Source organism: Syngnathus scovelli, chromosome 4, assembly GCF_024217435.2.
Source record: "Syngnathus scovelli strain Florida chromosome 4, RoL_Ssco_1.2, whole genome shotgun sequence".
Classification (NCBI taxonomy): Eukaryota; Metazoa; Chordata; class Actinopteri; order Syngnathiformes; family Syngnathidae; genus Syngnathus; species Syngnathus scovelli.
In genome coordinates, this window is record NC_090850.1 from 6498249 (window position 1) to 6516903 (window position 18655).

General features: G+C 40.2%; 2 long non-coding RNA genes across 11 annotated transcripts; both read left to right on the forward strand.

The window, feature by feature from the left end:
• The first annotated feature begins 2074 nt into the window (after positions 1-2074).
• Positions 2075-9999, forward strand: LOC125967812 (uncharacterized). The gene is made up of 3 exons (XR_007480908.2): positions 2075-5701; positions 7584-7652; positions 7755-9999. It is a non-coding gene; the product is annotated as an uncharacterized lncRNA (long non-coding RNA).
• Positions 10000-10038: 39 nt separating this feature from the next.
• LOC137840240 (uncharacterized) lies at positions 10039-16823 on the forward strand. 10 transcript variants are annotated; one of them, XR_011086758.1, is made up of 8 exons: positions 10039-11349; positions 11781-11960; positions 12062-12159; positions 12296-12537; positions 12628-13153; positions 13483-13540; positions 13607-13875; positions 14063-16823. It is a non-coding gene; the product is annotated as an uncharacterized lncRNA (long non-coding RNA). The 10 variants fall into 10 exon arrangements; XR_011086756.1 differs by having other exon boundaries at positions 10043-11349; positions 13676-13875; XR_011086763.1 differs by lacking the exon at positions 13607-13875 and having other exon boundaries at positions 10041-11349.
• The last annotated feature ends 1832 nt before the right edge of the window (positions 16824-18655 follow it).

An 18655-nucleotide genomic window follows, 5' to 3' on the forward strand; every position in this document is an offset into this window, starting at 1 on the left:
GCTTAGTCCCCACGGGGGTCGCGGGCGTGCTGGAGCCTATCCCAGCCGTCATCGGGCAGTAGGCGGGGGACACCCTGAACCAGTTGCCAGCCAATCGCAGGGCACACAGAGACAGACAACCATTCACACTCACACTCACACCTAGGGACAATTTGGAGTCTTCAATCGGCCTACCAAGCATGTTTTTGGAATGTGGGAGGAAACCGGAGCGCCCGGAGAAAACCCACGCGGGCCAGGGGAGAACATGCAAACTCCACACAGGGAGGGCCGGAGGTGGAATCGAACCCGCACCCTCCTAACTGTGAGGCGGACGTGCTACCCAGTGCGCCACCGAGCCGCCCTGCTCCTCTTATATTTATTATTATTATTTATTATTATTTGTTTATTTATCATTTATTCAATACTCTTATTTATTCATTGTTAGTGCCTTCTTGGTTTTTTTTGTGTTGCTTGTATGCATATGTGTACTATCTCACCGAGGGATAGTGGAAATGTAATTTCAATCTCTTTGTGTGTCTTAGTATATAAAAAAATATATCGACGATAAAGCAGACTTTGACTTTGATAAAACAACCAAGAAAAATTATATTTTCAGACGAAACTGGATGAGGGCGCTCTAAATTTTACCGTTGGCCGTGACTCATCAACTGGGTGGGCTTAAGAAAAATGGCACCAAAAAGAAACTCATATTTTGCAGGTTACAAACTTCAAGTTGTAAAATATGCAGCTGAAAACAGTAATCGAGCAGCAGAAAGAAAGTTTGGAGAACCGTGATGTACCAATGGATTACTATTTCAAGTGACGTCAGTAGCGCGGCGCGCCGGTTGTTTACATACAAACGTGCCCACACAAGGACGACCGGCATCATTCGCGGTGATCATTTCTAAGTGACACGGAGGACAAAGAGTTTGAAGGAATTAAGGATTTGGAGTGACATAGAAGGTTTGAAAAACTATTATGGCTTTTACGCACGCCCGGTCTCTACTGAGTCGGGGGCCGACGCTCGGCCGAGTGGCTGTCCGCGAACGGTGCGCGGGGCTCGGACATGGCCATTACGCACGCCCGGTCTGTCTGGAAGTCCACGCCGCCACACGCTTGGAAGTTTGTTTTGTTTAATAAAGAGCCGTTTACCAAACCTACGTCTATCCTTGTACTTTGTTAACGCTACAATATAGTTATATAGTAGATCTGTGGAATAAAGACGAGGCTGACGTCAGGGCGCACGCGCGGCGATGTTGACAAAGGACGAGGAATTTGATCGATGGATTTAATGGAATTAAAGTGCACGGATGGTTTGATCATATTATTGGCTTGTATTATAGTTATTTAAAATATAGTTTATCTATCGTTATATGAGCCTGTGGAATATTTTGAAGCGCAAGCGCCCTCAGCCGTGCGCACCCATTGTTGACAAAGAACGATCGATGGATTTAATGAATTGGAGTGACACCGATGGTTTTATAAACTTGTTATTCATGTAATAGTTGTCCTTAATCACTCTATATGTTACGTCAGGCCCGTTCTCAGCTCTTTGTTTTTGTTTGTCACGTTAGCATACCTATCGTTTAGCCTGTTGTTGCTATTTAATGAATTGGAGTGACACCGATGGTTTTATAAACATGTTATTCATGTAATAGTTGTCCTTAATCACTCTATATGTTACGTCAGGCCCGTTCTCAGCTCTTTGTTTGAGTTTGTCACGTTAGCATACCTATCGTTTAGCCTGTTGTTGCTATTTAATGAATTGGAGTGACACTGATGGTTTTATAAACATGTTATTCATGTAATAGTTGTCCTTAATCCCTCTATATGTTACGTCAGGCCCGTTCTCAGCTCTTTGTTTGTGTTTGTCACGTTAGCATACCTATCGTTTAGCCTGTTGTTGCTATCGTTTAGCCTGTTGTTGCTCGTTCATGACTGTTTTTGGTGTGGGATTTTGTCGAATAAATTGCCCCCAAAATGCGACTTATACTCCGAAGCGACTTATATATGTTTTTTTTCACTTTTTGGGGCATTTTATGGCTGGTGCGACTTATACTCCGGAGCGACTTATAGTCCGGAAAATACGGTATACCAGTTCAAATTACAAGAGGATACACTGATAGACTGAGTGTTTACAGGAAATGGCTATCAGTGGAGGAAACACACTTAATTCCAAAAGCATTCTTTGATCCACATCTGTGGAGAGAGGCTGTCAAGTGAATGGTAAGGGCTGTATTTATATAATGCCTTTGTACCTTCAAGCTACTCATAGTGCTTTTACAATGCTACCTCATTCACCCATTCACACAGTGCTAATGGCGTGTATAGTACCATCCAAGTAAAATAAGTAGCTCTTTTGCTGACAACACTATATGAGGATCCGGTTCATTATCTTCTGCAAGGATGCTTCTAAAGTTCAAATATTCTAAGACAAGCTCCCATTATGAACCGAACTTTGCTCTGACTCATTTACAGTAAAAAAAACAAGGGCAGTTACTTACCCGTGTAACATTTACCTGTCCCCCTATTACTGTCTCTAATATGATATTTGTATATACAATGCATCCAATAAAGATACAGCAGAACATCTTCATGTCATATTTTAATGAGCAAATAATAGTTTGTTACAATTTAATAACTTAAAGAATGTTTGGATAATGGCAATTGTAAAACTATTTTTCATTAGCTAACATAAAATGCATTAATTTGGATGAATTGAAATACAAAATATAGGTAATGTGAATAACCGTAGTATTCACTTTTTGAAAAATACTGTTCATGGGACCTTATGGACTTTTGACCAAGTTCAATAAACTTTATCCTTCTAACATTCCTCCTGTTTCTTTTATTTGTTTTTTACATGAACTGGGAAGCAGATGGATTTGACCTTTTTTTTTTTTTTATTTGTGTGCATGAGAATAAATGTTTGCATCCACACCGTACCCTGACTGCCCCTTAGCATCACATCACATTATCACACACCATGCCCAAATTCATCTTGATTTGTTACTTGAGACTCCGCTCACAATTTCATGATTTGTGTAAAATCACTTGGGTGGTACTTCTTTAAATGATTAAACAGATTTGTTGTATTTTCGTTTTTTTGTGGGCACTGACCACCGACATACCTTACACATCGGCATGAGATGAGATGGAATAAGGAAACAATTTTGTGGCTCTTAAAAGTACGCAGCTGCACGCCATTAACATACCCCCAAGCACCAGCAAAATAAGTTTGGATAAACTTTAAAACATTTTCAATATTTTTATTTATTTTATTTTTACAATATTTTTTGTTAGGTTTTGCTCCACTGGAAGATTACCACTGAGCAGACACTTGTTTAATGGGGATTTAGGTGTAAACCTTTTTAAGTGTAAACCTCGTGGACTGTAGTGTAAACCAGGGTAGTGAAACGAGGGCGGGTGGGGGGGTTCTATGTGGGCATGGAGCTGCCTGATCTGGCGACTGTGGCAGAACAGCGGATGTTGGCAGGGCTGCTGTCCATCAAAGACAACCCCGTCCACCCACTGTACAGCACCGTCACTGGGCGGAGGAGTAGCTTCAGTGACAGACTTTTGCTCCACGGCAAGGCTGAGGGGTTCATTTCTTCTCCATGCCATGAAACTTTTTAACTCATTGAGGGAGTTAGGGGCGCGTTCAGGGTCATGATACTGTTTATTGTTGATTTATTTGATCTATTTAATTATTTATTATTATACTATTTAATCTAATATATTGTTTTCATCTCTTTTGTTATCGTTTTTGTCGTGTCTGATGTTTACATTGTCTGTTTATGTATTTTAAGTATTTAACTGCTGGCAACTAAATTTCCCCTCGGATCACTAAATCCATCTACTGTCTGTCTGTCTGTCTGTCTGTCTGTCTGTCTGTCTGTCTGTCTGTCTGTCTGTCTGTCTGTCTGTCTCTCTCTCTCTCGCTCTCGCTCTCGCTCTCTCTCTCTCATCTATCTATCTATCTATCTATCTATCTATCTATCTATCTATCTATCTATCTATCTATCTATCTATCTATCTATCTATCTATCTATCTATCTATCTATCTATCTATCTTCTTACCTACATGTAAATGTCTTCAATTTCACAACTAGTATTAAATGCCTCAATTTTTGTGTTGATGATCATCATGATGTAATTACATAGGATGGACAGGAGGCAGCAGTGTTTAGTCACTTTGGAAAACACTGGCCTCCGATGATACAACAAATATCATGGTAGTCCCATCATATCCCATCACTGTAGTATCATAGATTATAGTGATGCTTAAATAAACGGTTCAGATAATGGATGGATAGATTTTGAAAGCAGGTTCCATTTAGGATGGAAACACAGTACTTAAATGTCAGCCCTTAACAAAATCACTGGTATTTATTTGTTATTTATTTAAAAGGTAATGAGGAAGGGTAGGGCTTTCATACTATTTGTTTTAAAGTTTAATCGTACATGTACTTTTGTTTCTTTGGAAGTCGAACAGTAATATATTTTGACCTCTTTTTAGAAAAAAACAGCGGCTAGACCCCATATTGACGGTAATGAACCAACATTTGTATAGTGTGTGAGAAGTAACACCCTACCTTGGTAGGTGTCCTACCAGTCCACCTGAGAGCACCGCAGTTGGTTGACACTTTTAAAAATGGTCTTAAGACATTTCTTTTTTAAAAAGCGTTTCTGTAGCACTTTGAGATTTTCTTAAAATGTAAAGTGCAATATAACTATAATTTATTGAAATGCAGCATCTTCTAATGACAAATACAAAAACGTGCACTTCTGCTGAAAATGCAGCATCCTCTAATAACCATATACAAAGTTAATTCGATGTACATACCTTGACAATGTAGGCCAGTGGTTTCCAACCTTTTTTGTCCCGTGTTCCGCCTGACCGTTTTGTTATACTCGTATGAATTGGGTTGGGTTGTACACTGAAAATGATCAATATTTAACCCTATCTACAAATATCTACTAATGCTTTAACAATACATCCAAAAATGATAAAACAAACGTATTTCATTCAGAATCCACCCACTTTCAAAAATCGTCTGTTTACCAAGATATGCCGTTTCCTTCTGATGACCCTTGACCAAATACTCGAATGGATGTTTCCAGTTTGAAGTCTTTTCTACTCCCATGATGAAGCTTCATTTCGTCCTGTCATATTAGCATTTAAGAAATACTCATCTTGTCTCCAGGAAAACACATTTAGGGTGTTTTCAGACCAGAAAGAACTTTAATCCACTTGTTTGGTCCGGGCCAAAAGCAGACTTAATTTTTGTTTTGTTTGATGCGGTTCCTATTTAGACTGTACATTTGGCAAGTGAAGTATATTTTGTAAACACACGTCTGAATACACCCTTAGTGATAGTGGTTCCTATCTAGATTGGAGCAGAAAGTAAAGGACCATCACGTAGGTAATCATTGTGCAACAAATGTCTTGTTGGTCTGTCTTTGAAGTTATTGTCAATGTCGTATGTGTTTTATTTGTTTTAAAACAAATGTAATGCAGCAAGGAACTGGTATGTTAAATTAACGCTGATGTTTCAGGGCTGCAAAAAAAACATTTTGCAACCTGCACTATTCTCCATTTTTAGGGCCCCTGCTTGTGCACCTTTCCACTAAGTGCATTCTGCCATTCAGACTTCGGAAACACCCATTGTGTACAATGACGGCTGCAAAAAAAACTGAGATTGGAGTCTTCCTGAGACTGGTAAATATTTTTTTAATCAATCAATCAATAACGTTTTGACGACTGAAAGTTGTGGGTAAAAACAAGGGTGGGTATTTTACTAAATTGCGATGGTCCATCATTAACAATCGTCAGCGGCATGGGCAGCCTTCCGTCATCGTAAGTCTATTTCCTCTTCTATCTTTTAGTGGTTAGCAAACAACTTTTGGTGCATTGGTGCCACCCTCTGAATGGGACCTTAGTTGTCAAAGTGACACTTTCAAAGTCTTTCAACACTACACAACTATGAAACATGCGACCTGTTCAACCTTTCAAATTTGAAGTGGGACCTAAGGCCAGAAAGACAATAACATGTCACACAGAGTAAATGTGTGTCTTTCATGACAATAAAACATTTATTTTTGTAATAACCCTAAACAGCTGTTAGCCAGTAAGTTGTTTTATCCACAACCATGCTTTCTCTTTAACTTATCACTGGGAGGATAAGAAACACAAACTTTCCACGATGTCTTTTATCTGAAAATTGCAGCCAAATGCTGCAAAGCCACTGACTCCAAGTTCACATCTGAAACCGATGGGTCAATCTGTTCCAATACATTTGCTCACACATTTGGTGGTGTTTTTTTGTATGGAATTAAAAGCTTTGTGCGCTGGCACGCCCAGGTGAGCGCAAGATGGCCCCAAACCCGCAAGACCAACCTAGTAAAGATACTGGTCATCTTGGGTCATTTTCGTCCCAGTCTCGATACTCTGTAGTCTCGGTGCTGTCTCAGTTGGTGTGGTCTTGACTCCAACACGACTCTCTAATATGATGACACTTTGTTGGATGGATGCCTTTCAACATCTCCAATGGAGCTGTTTACACTGGTTGCCATGTGGCGCATCCACTGATTGTATAAATAGTGAGTGCGTGAGCCAGCCAATGACGGTGCAGTCAGACTGTGAAGCAAAGATCGACTTACACACAGACAAGCCACAGTGCAAGTATTCTAACCTCAAAAGGAGGATTTGATATATGCCACTCATTATCTCTAACTAACAACCATGGATCATCCTCAAAAACCTGCCCAGAGTACAAAGTCCAGTGTATAGTTCCTATCAGCAAATGTAAAAGTGTATTTGAAATGTGGAAAAAAGAGTTTTTGAACAAAGTAGGCAGGAGGTAGGCAGTACCAATCAAGAGACACATGCTGCACAAAGACACAGAATGATGTTTGGTATTGTAAGGCTCAATGGAAAGATTGAGAAATAAAGATGAGAAACTTGAAACTTATGATCCCATCTTAACGTGCTCAAGACCTCACTATGTTTACAGCAGGGCCTCATCCACTGTAAGCAAATGTTTTGTGTCACACAGTGATAAAGTGCTTCCTGCTTATATTTACCTTACTATAACTCTGCAAGAGTTGGCAATGATGTCAGTTTTCAAGGGCGTGCATGACTAGTGCACTCATATCACACAGACACGGTCTGACTCATTGTGATTGCTGAGCAGTCTCATGCTTATAGTGTAGATCTTTTTTTATTAGTATTTTAATTCAATTTAGTTCCATCCATCCATCCATTTTCGATACCGCTTGTCTCCACGGGGGTCGCGGGCAGTAGGCGACACCTTGAACTGGTTGCCAGCCAATTGCAGGGCACACAGACGAACAACCATTCGCACTCACACCAAGGGACAATTTGGATTGCTCAATCGGCCTACCAAGCATATTTTTGGAAGGAAACCGGAGTGCTCGGAGAAAACCCACGTGGGCATGGGGAGAACATGCAAACGCCACAGAGGGAGGGCCGTAGGTGGATCACTTTAATTCAATTATGTTATTTTAATTATTATTTAATTACAGGTATCAAAAGTAGCTCTCAAGACAAATCAAGGGTGACCGTCTAACTGCTTTCTTAGGTGGATGGCTGCATCGCTGGGCTTGGAAAAAAAAAAACTGCCCACGTCACCCTTCACACATTATCGTCAGTAAGTTTGATTGTACATTCCAACATTTTTTTATAACAAGGTACAATACTGTAAATATGTTTTTACAACTCTTATTATGATAACTTTTTTTTTTTTGAAAAGGTACAAGTGTACGTACTGCAATTGTGTGGACACTCCCTGCCTTCTGCTGCCGTGTGGGCAACTTTCAAGCAATAATTCCTCAATTTAGAAGGTTTATTTTGAATTTGTGAAAAAAAATTTTTGGTCTTTTTTTTTAGGGGGGCGGGGGACATCCGCGATGTACTGAAGTCGCGACAATCGAATCGCGATGTAGCGAGTGATTACTGTAATTGTGCTACCCTGCCATACTAACTGTTTCGTCATTGTCTTATCTAGATTGCTTTGCATTAGCTATTGCATCTAGCCCATCCATGCACTTTCCTGTAAGACCAAATATTGACTCTCTACTTCCAAACACAGAGAATCAGCCATCCTGTCCTTTGTCCTGCATTGGTAAGGTTTGTAATGAAAGTATGTGAAACTTGTTTTTCTAGAATAGTGTTGTTATTTCTTTCTAATTTTAATGTTTCAGTCCCAATGTTTCAACAATTTGCGTGGCAAACCCTCCATATATTCAGTTTGGAGTCCACCAGTTTTATTTGGCTTTTTAAGATGGTCTTAAGACAGACTTTTCCCCTCTGCTGTGTGCTGCTGTCAATGTGGACTGTTAAACCTTTTTTATTGCCATGTAGATTTCAGTTTAAGAGTGGTTTCATTGGAATTCAGTGGTGACTCAGGGTTTTGGTCCTTGGAGGTTTTAAGTTAAATAAATAAAGATCTGGTGTACTGTATGATTACAAAGAGACCTGTAAGTACATTTCTAGCATAGTATTTGAATAGAAATGACTCTTCAAGAAATAGGTTCTGGGGAGAGAAAGTTTTTTTTTTTTTTTTTTTTACCTTTTCAAAACAGCCTTCGCTCATCTTATGCTTTCTTTTTTTTCCAGGTCACAATTTCACGTCAGCAAATGATTTAATGTCTTTGTCTGTGAATAAGCTAATTAATCATCTGAGCTGATCTTGTTGTGTTGCATAGGAATAGGCATTCACAGCAACCAAGATGTACCGTATTTTTCAGAGGATAAGTTGCATTTTTTTTTCATAGTTTGGGTGGGGGAGGGTCGATTTATACTCAGGAGCGACTTATATGTGAAATTATTCACAAATTTTCAAAATTCAAAAATCCGCAATGTAGTGAACCTGTGATAAACAAACCGCGATGTATTGAGGGATTACTCGCTAATTTGAACTGTAACTGTTGTTTACATAAAGGATGAAGAATTTGATCGATGTATTTAATGATTTGGAGTGACACAGATGGTTTGATAAAATTGTTGTTTATATTATAGCTATTTGATATATTTTGATATCTAGTTATATATTGTTATATGGGCCTGTGGAATAATTAGAACTGTAACTGACGACGAGTCCGACGTCAGTGGTGCGGCGCACACGCGGCGTTGTTTACATAAAGGACGAAGAATTCGATCGATGGATTTAATGATTTGGAGTGACAGATGGTTTGATAATGGTGTTGTTAGCGCTGCTGGGGGGCCTCATAGGACCACACACTTCCTTACCAGATGTATCATTTGCATTATGAAAATATAAAATGTGTATACGTCTGTATTTATTTGCATCAGTGCACGGAACAGCATCTTAAAAAAACACTGTCTATGCAAAGGGACTTGCATAAGAATCCTATTCAAAGATAGCAAAATAGAGGACGTCTAAAAAGATGTGAGGTAAAAAATATGAATATGGAAATGTTGAAACACATGCAGGGTTCAGTGTACAGAAAGAAGTCTGGCATTTACTTGTTGAAGTTGAATAACAGTAAAAGCACAAAGCACAAAAGCAAGACAACACTATGACAAATCCTTCAATTTGGGCAGACAGAATCAGAGTTTATATTTCATCAGCGGAAATAAATCAGTATTTTAGATCTATAAACAGCAGGAGAACATGCAATGGTAAGCCTATGGTAAGCTTTTTTTTCTTATACAATAAAGAGAAAAAGTAACTTTTTCAAGGCAATTGTAAGTCCACATTTAATATTGTGTCCTGTTCAAATTAAAAATATAAATGAAAACAAACAAAGTAGAATAGCAGTAAGCACATACTAAAGCCAAAGTTTTGATGTATTTGCGTCTGTGTGGGGTGCATGTGCTATTCAGCACAGTTTCTGATGAGGCACAAATCAGGTTAAATACACTGTACATTGTTTCTTATGCCCGAATAACATTGCTTTTACAGTGTTCTTCCAACATTCTCCGAATGTTCTTGCAGTCTTTCACCAGCAAAGTCAGAGAGTGAGGACTTACAATGCAGGGGTGGGGTGGTGAGTTTGGGGGGGTAGGTCTAATGACTTCCAGCTGCCTTAAACTGAGTGGGTGTTTGATTTCTACACATAATTTCCACCTGAGGTTTCATTATACTATCATAGTTTAATATTTTCTTATTTGAATCATACGTACTTGACTCTATTCCTGGCTACTTCCAGGTGTGTGGTGCCATTGTGTTCAGCATCTTTGATGCCATTGTTGTTCAAATCAACCATCCATCAATTTTCTGTACCTTCGCTCCTCACAACCATTCGTGCAGCCAAGTTGGTGGCTCGAGCGCATGATTGGGTCGCACCATTTTTTGAGTGATCATACATGTTAATGAATAGTAGTCTTACATAACTGTTTAGTATGAGGATTGGCGGTGACTCAAGTTACATCTTCACATTTTCCTGTGAATATAAAGTCCGTCTATAACAAGCAGTGGTTGACAAAACAGATATTTACTATGATCTGATTTTGAATGAAGACATAACAAAACTATTTGCAAAGCATAACAACAGGCTTGAATAAATGTTTTTTTGTACCTTACATCAACAACACATCAAATCTCTATATCTTTTTGCTTTCATAAATCGGTGTCTATTGTTTATCAACATGAGCCCTTAATCGTTGCATGCACAACTGCGGGATGCATTCAAATCCAAAGTAGCAGTATGCATATTGCTTTGCATAACGTTTTCGTCTTCCATGACGATGCTGGCAATGTTGGTATTTTTTAAGTACTTCCAATTACATTGACCTTGTTGTGTGTGTTTAATGCTGCAAGTGTATCACTGTGCTCTGATATCCGATCAGACCAGAGTGCCCGTTTTTGACCTGCGTGAAGTTGGCCCCCCCAACCTCGCAAAATTTAAGGAAAATAGTCCGATTCGTTTGTGCTTCGTTTGTGCCGGTTTGTGCAGCAAAAATCATCGTTTGTGCTGCTATGGTTTTTTAGTTATGAACGATTATTTTATAGGTCATCCAGAGTTCACCCAGCCCCCCCTTTCCCCCCAAATGGACCCAAAATGGTACCGTCCGTTTGTGCTTCGTTTGTGCTGGTGTGTGCAGCAAAAATTTTCGTTTGTGCTGCTTTCGTTTCGGAGATATTACACATTTATTTTTTTAGCGATGATGTCATCGAGCCCCCCCTTTTTCTCCAAATGGACCCAAAATGGTACCGTTCGTTTGTGCTTCGTTTGTGCTGGTTTGTGCAGCAAAAAGTTTCGTTTGTGCTGCTTCCGTTTCGGAGATATTAGGCATTTAATTTCTAGCGATGACGTCACCGTATTTCGTCGCGAATTTCAAGCTCCTGGACTGGAATGCTCCTGATGTAGGACGAATACAAGGTAAATATGTTCTTCGTCTTTTTTTCTTCTTTTTATCTTGCAGAAAACTTTCACTGCGGGAAACGGCTTTTGGTACGAGGATATTTCTGTTCTTATTTTTTTATTGTGCTTATTGATTAATTCCCTTGTTATCATTACGCCCATTATTTTCAATTAAATCTGACGTGTAAAAGGTTCACTGCAACCTAAATACCTGGTGAGTCTATGTTTGTTCCAAAACATTGATTAATGCAACAATTAATACATGTCTGTGAAGTTGATGACAGCCAGAAAAAGAAACTTGAAAACGTGAAAAAATAACTTTCTTTGTCAAAGGGAACATCATCAACATTTTTTACAACAATTCAAACAATGTATCACTGCAATGTGTAGAACACAGCATGCGGGAAGATTTTAGTGTTTACTGATGCTGCTTTCACTCCACTTCCCAGGTCATTATAGATCTCCCAGGCATATGCAGTCCTCCTGCAGTATGCCACATAATGGCCAAGAGAATCCTGGGTCAGTCCTGGTTCAAAGCCAATGACAGCTCTTAAAGTAAATGTCTTCTCTTTTAGCTCCAGACTGGAGGGAAATTCAAGCAAGGTAACTTCCTTGCAACTGCTACCAAGGTCAGTGCCAATCCACACAAACTCTCCCAGATTGTAGCTGTGAGTGACATTACCTGAACACAGAGCCTTGCCTGTACTGTCGTCCTGTGTTTCAAATGAAGACGGACACTGGGAAGGGTTTTCTATTGGCCTGAGGCAGAGAGAGTCAGGAAGACTGAGTCCCTCTTCAGCAGCAGTCTGAAGAGAAGCCATGCCACAGGTCTGCAGGACAACAATGTTTACACAAACAAATGAAACTTGCCTCGTTACTTGTTGGCTTAAACTGCAGTACTGTGAGGAGCATTGTTTTATCAAATGAACACTTGGGATATTCCTCATTGCGCTCTCAATTACAGTGGAGATGTGGCATTGTGCATCAATTTGGAGAGCACCAGAGGTCAGGAGGACAGGTTTGAATATTTGCCCCAGCAGTTCTGCCCTCTGTGAGTATACCTGTTGGTTCACACCCTGTGTTGTGATGGTTTTCACCAGGTGGAGGAATTGGTTCCCATGTTCATAGTTCAGAACAGTCTTTTCAAATGAAAAACTTTCACAGAAAGAACAGCATAAGCATTGCAAGACAGAATCAAATGCACAGGTATTGAGCACAAACACTTTTGATGTGCGAAGTTTAACAGGCTGTTGATGATTCCCGTTTTTCAACAATGGTACCTTGACTTTTTTCCAGCCCACTCGTGTATCAATATGCAGCCATTCAGGACAAGGAGAAAGATATGACGTGATCTTTCTTTTCTTCGGTGGGGCCGCTAAACCTCTCCAGTTTTCAACTGCACTGTCAGTAGATGCATCTGGTTCCGCTTCTTCAGGATGAGTTTTTTTTTCCCTTTTGTTTACTACTTCAGTTTGAGAAGTACTGCAGACGTTGTCAGGCTCTTTAACAGTCGTGGCATCACACTCATCCTTTTCACTTTTTTGTTTTGCAAAGCAAATCCGCATGTTTCCTTCAATGAAGGAAAGATGACGAGCAACAAACCGGTCCACACGCATGGGTAGGCTTTCATGCTTGAAAAGGCCTTTTTTTATGTTTTTGAACTCTGCTTCAACAGCTGCGGAACTTGCAGTGATGCTGGTGCTTTTGAAGAGAGGGACCATTATTGCTGTCCAGAGTGGCAAGTAACTTCCAAGTCCTGTTATTTGGGGAATAATCTCAGGGAGGAAGTGGATGTTGTCTCTATCCCCATCAGCCATGGCAAGTGACCTGCTCTCCTCACATATTTCTGTCACCCACTGTCGGACATTAGTCTGGATGTGTTGGTTTAATGCATCACCTGGTTCTTGTCCCTCATCTTCCTCATCTGAAATGGGGACAAATTCCTCCGCGATTTGCGCTCTCAAGTATTTCTTGCACTTTTCTGATGGAATAGGGGCTCCAGAACTGTCATTACCCTCTGTCTCACTCAGTGCCACAATGGTGATAGCACGGAGAAGTTCTTTTGCATGTTGCAAACATTGTGACTTAAGAAGCTGTGCAATTGACCTGACAAAGAAATCCTTAACACGAGGTCTTTTGTTTTTCAGGCAGTCCCATCGGCAGATCATCTTAATACAGTGTGCTACATCTACCCTGACAAAACATCGAGGTAGATGTCCAGGCTGATTCCCATGTGAAATGTTAAAGCACTCATTGATGTAGCTCTTCAAATCAGGATGAGGGGTAAAAGCTTTGACTAGAGCTCCAAGAATCGCCAGCGAAAAGTCACTTACTGCTTCTTTAGGAACAGATGCACCTGTATGGATCCATTCCTTCAGCCACTGTGTGATAGCATTAATATCATGCTTCTCTGACAACATCTGCACGACTGGAGCTGGTATGCCCTGTCATAACACCCTGATACAGGAAGATATGGCCAGACATGCCATTCGGCCTCATCAGTTTTTTAACTATTGAGCCCGTTGCATCAACACATAATATTGGGTGAGATTTCTTTAAGCTCTTGTACATATGCATTTGTGTTTGACTCCAATAGTGACAGAAAAACTTGTCAAGTCCAAAGTCTGATGCTGTCACTGTGAGGTGCACTGTATTTCAACATCTGCAATGATAAAATTGGATTTTTGTCACCTAATGGCAAATAATTTTTCTCTTGCTTTGCCTTGCGCAGGGTGGCCAAATTTGGCAGGTGTCTTGGCTCAGGGACTCCGAAGGTCATCAGTTTATTTGCCTGTGATGCTCGCCATACATGTGGTTCCATCCTGCCCTCACAAAGTTCCTTGGCTACCTGGACACGTAACTGTCCAGATAGAAACCGTTTTGAGCTACCAGTGTGTAGAGAGTCATCACTGTTCTTAATGAAACCCTGTTGCGATATGTCTTACCGGCCTGCAGAGGTCACTTTGCATGGTAATTAGTTGGATAATACATGTGTAAGAATTTGTTAGAATAAAATACATGACACGGGGTTAATGAAGATGTATGATTATAATCATGCAAACAAATTTGTTTTGCGGCACAATCAATTGGTACCATTTTGGGTTCATTTGGAGGTTACGTCATCGCTAGAAATTAAATGCCTAATATATCCGAAACGGAAGCAGCACAAACGAAACTTTTTGCAGCACAAACCAGCACAGACGAAGCCCAAACGAACGGCACTATTTTATTTTGGGTCCATTTGGAAGTAAATACGGGGGCGGAGCTACGTGATGTCATCGCTATTAAATAAATGTGTAATATTTACGAAACGGAGGCAGCACAAACGAAAGTTTTTGCTGCACAAACCAGCACAAACGAAGCACAAACGAAAGGTACCAATTTGGGTCCATTTGGAGAAAAAGGGGGGGGCCAAGTTGACGGTGACGTCATCGCTAGAAATTAAATGTCTAATATCTCCGAAACGGAAGCAGCACAAACGAAACTTTTTGCTGCACAAACCAGCACAAACGAAGCACAAACGAACGGTACTAATTTGGGTCCATTTGGAGAAAAAGGGGGGGCTCGATGACGTCATCGCTAAAAAATAAATGTGTAATATCTCCGAAACGAAAGCAGCACAAACGAAAATTTTTGGTGCACAAACCAGCACAAACGAAGCACAAACGGACGGTACCATTTTGGGTCCATTTGGGGGGAAAGGGGGGGCTGGGTGAACTCTGGATGACCTATAAAATAATCGTTCATAACTAAAAAACCATAGCAGCACAAACGATGATTTTTGCTGCACAAACCGGCACAAACGAAGCACAAACGAATCGGACTATTTTCCTTAAATTTTGCGACGTTGGGGGGGCCAACTTCACGCAGGTCCCATTTTGTCGATGAATCCAAATAGCGTACTAATCATCTCCAAGGGTTGTCTTTAAAATATAGGATTTCCTGTGATTTTTTTTTTTTTCTTTTCATAAGATCAAACCAGAGAAGAGAAAAATTGCATTTGGGGCTGGCATTTGGAAGGCCCAAGATTTAAGTATCTTCAGTGATATGGAGTAATTGTACCCAAATACGTACATGTTTAAGTGTTCATTGTGAATTGAGAGAATACAACCAACGGCCTGTTATCGGTTCGGTTGTATTATTGTTATTTTATGTTAGATATTTCTGTGAAGCGTTTTGTTACAACTACAACTCCCCACGAAAATGGATTTGAAAACAATAACAACAAAAAGGTATTGCAATCAATCAATTAAAGGTTGGTGTTATGGTCCTCAGCTCCTCCACAGCCATGTCAACATATGTGGTCAAGGATGAAATTTCAGTCACTTTATTACCATTAGTGGTAACGGCATGTGTAACAGATGCCAGCTTGAGCTGTGCGCGTTGAACATTAGTAAAACCTCACTCCCTGTTAGCTCATATAGAGCTTACTGCTCAACTGTCAGCCTGGGTTTTTAGCTCAGTGGTCAGCACTCTGTGCTCCCACTTCAGCGACGTTGGTGTGCGTTTGCGCCGCGAGTGGGGCTGCCCGAATAGCCACTGGCTACACATGCACATTCATACAAGAGCTGCCAAAACAAACCAAATACAGAAAATGAAAAGTTCCCCCTGCTGCTTTGTCATTATTTGAATCAGCTGTAATGTTCCTATGATGATGATATTCGGTATACAGTAACATTGTGTCACTGTGAATGAGGTAGAGGGTTAGAATAGAATAGATCTTTATTGTCATTGTCTCACTTGTACAACGAAATTTAAAAGTGCCAGCTGATCAGTGCATAAAATAAAATAAATAAATAGAATAAAAAGATTAAAAAAGTAGGGTTAGATTTTCAAGTGAGGCCCATTTAACATTTATCGTCACAGATTGGAAGGAAAGAGATTAGTTAGCAAAAAAGAAATTGGGATACACGGGTTACTGGCAAGTGTTGCACAAAACAAACTAAAGTTTAAAACCCTACTTTGAAACACAAACTCTAGTTTAAACCCCTTTGTTAAAACCCTAACCCTAGGTTGTGTTGCATTTTGTTCAAGATGTCCGTCGTCGAGCAAGGAAAACAAAGATGTTGAGTAATAGTTGGTTCTTTATTTGCAAGATCTTGGGTTGTTTAATGGCAGTCAGTACGCAAGGCATTTAAGCAGATGAAACAACATTATAGTTCCGGTCAGAAGGCTTTATAGTGTTTTCAAGCAGGAATAAGGAAGAGAAGAAATGGGAGGGGAAAAGAAGGAAAAATATATTGTCTTGTTTTGTTATCTCCTGAATGTCCTATGATCTATTGAATGTTTTGTATCTATGTCTCATGAAGTTACTGAGCTGTGCCTTATGTGTAATGGCAAATTACCAGCTCTGTGTGTTGTGTCTGTGCTCTGATGGAGTAACTATGTTTGTATAAATTAATAAGAGTATTTACACATTAATTGATGTGATAATGTATATAACTTTGTATAAACTAATAAATGTACACATTGCTGTTGCTTCCTCTTCACAAGGTATCTACATTGAACTGACTAAATAAGCAAAAGAAAATGACTATCCATCGTCCGTCCATCCATCCATTTTATATACCACATATTTTCACTAGTGTCTCCTTCGTGCTGGAACCCATTTCAGCTGACTTTGAGCGGAAGGTGCGGTAAACCCTGAACTGGTTGCCGGCCAAAATGCAGGGCCCACAAAACATTTTGAAATGATACTAAAATCGCAAAATCTAGTCAACAGATTCAAATTTGGTCACAGTGATGTGGGAAGAAGTTTCAAAGTTTTAATTTTCACTAAATGTTAAGTTGCTAATGAAATTTATGAATGTGGTTAGATTAAGAATGTCTTGTAGAAACTAAGCACAGTGATTTGATAACAGGAGACTCGCTGGAAAATGTGTCTTTTTGGCAAATGTGCATGAATTACCTTGTGGATTTAATGAGGATAGAGGCCCTGGTCTAATGCAATGGAACATGGTGGCAAAAGGCACTATGTGGGGAGCCATAGGGGCCAGAGGACATCACGCAAGCCTAGAGACCCAGGGCGGTTTGCCAACGCCACAGATCCTCTGAGACCCGTCCCCCAGGGAAGTTTTATCACCACCTAAGGGATATCATCAATGTGTGGATTCTCACCGAGATTTAATGATTACATTTCTGGAACAAAACACCGGGGTGTGGCAGTAAAGATGCACTGAATCTAAAATATACAATTGAACACATGGACCCTCCTGCAGGTAATAAAAATAGTGATTCTACCAGAAAGTGTAAGACTGACTCTTACCATGAGAGGGGGTCTACTGCTGCTTTGAGCAGAGGACAAAAACAGTTACCATACTTGGTAAGTGTAAGAGATTGTTGATGGGAGGGAGAAATAGACTTAGCCACATGCAAACCGGCTTTGTAACAATAATATATGGTTTATGATATTGGCTGTTCAAAATAGTGGTTTACAACAGAAGTGAGTTATTGTAAAGAATAGCTAAAATTGAAATTGGTGGGTGGCATACATGTTCCAGGAGAGACGTACCATGGTAAGAATACAGAAAAAAGTTTGCATTGTCTTTCTTTAGGTACCTGTGTCCTATATCATCTTTACTAAACCTGATGAGATTATATATATTATTATTTATTTATTTTTTATCAAACTTATATAGCACTTTTTTGGACCCTCAAAGACACTGCACAATTTTACTCAAAGCGCTCACACACCCATTTATACTCTGGTCGTAGTAAGCTACGTGTGTCATCACAGCTGAATGTGAGGCAGCCTATCAGAGGCGTGGCTGACAGTGTGCGCTTACGGCCCCTCCAATCGTCACCAAACATTCATATCCAGTGAGTGGCGCTGGAGGTAAGGTGAGTTAAGCATCTTCCCCAAGGACACAACGATATGTGAGCTGGATTCGAACCGCCATCCCTCCAGTTACTGAATGATCCGCTCCACTGCCTGAGCCACGGCCGCTATTTGCCTCAATATCAGGGTGATCGAAGTGCAAACCCAAGTCCGCTGTGCCTGATGTGGAAACAAAAGCATCACCCAACTTGGGGATGGTACCCGCAGCCCCGCCGGCATGGCGCAGAGCACTAAACCCACTGAGTTAAAAGACTGGACTACTACCCCACCTCATTAATTTATAGCCCCTCAATGAAAGGCACAACCAAGGTTGCCATGATTGGCATCTTAAAAATGTTTCTATTCTGGACCTTTCTTGCGCTCTCTATTCCAGCAAGATGCCCTTCAATGTTCACATTGATCTATTATTGATCAGCCAGTAATCATGCAAATGCTCAAAAAAGACAAAGTTCAGCATCCCTTCTTTGGTGGTGAGGTAACCAGAAA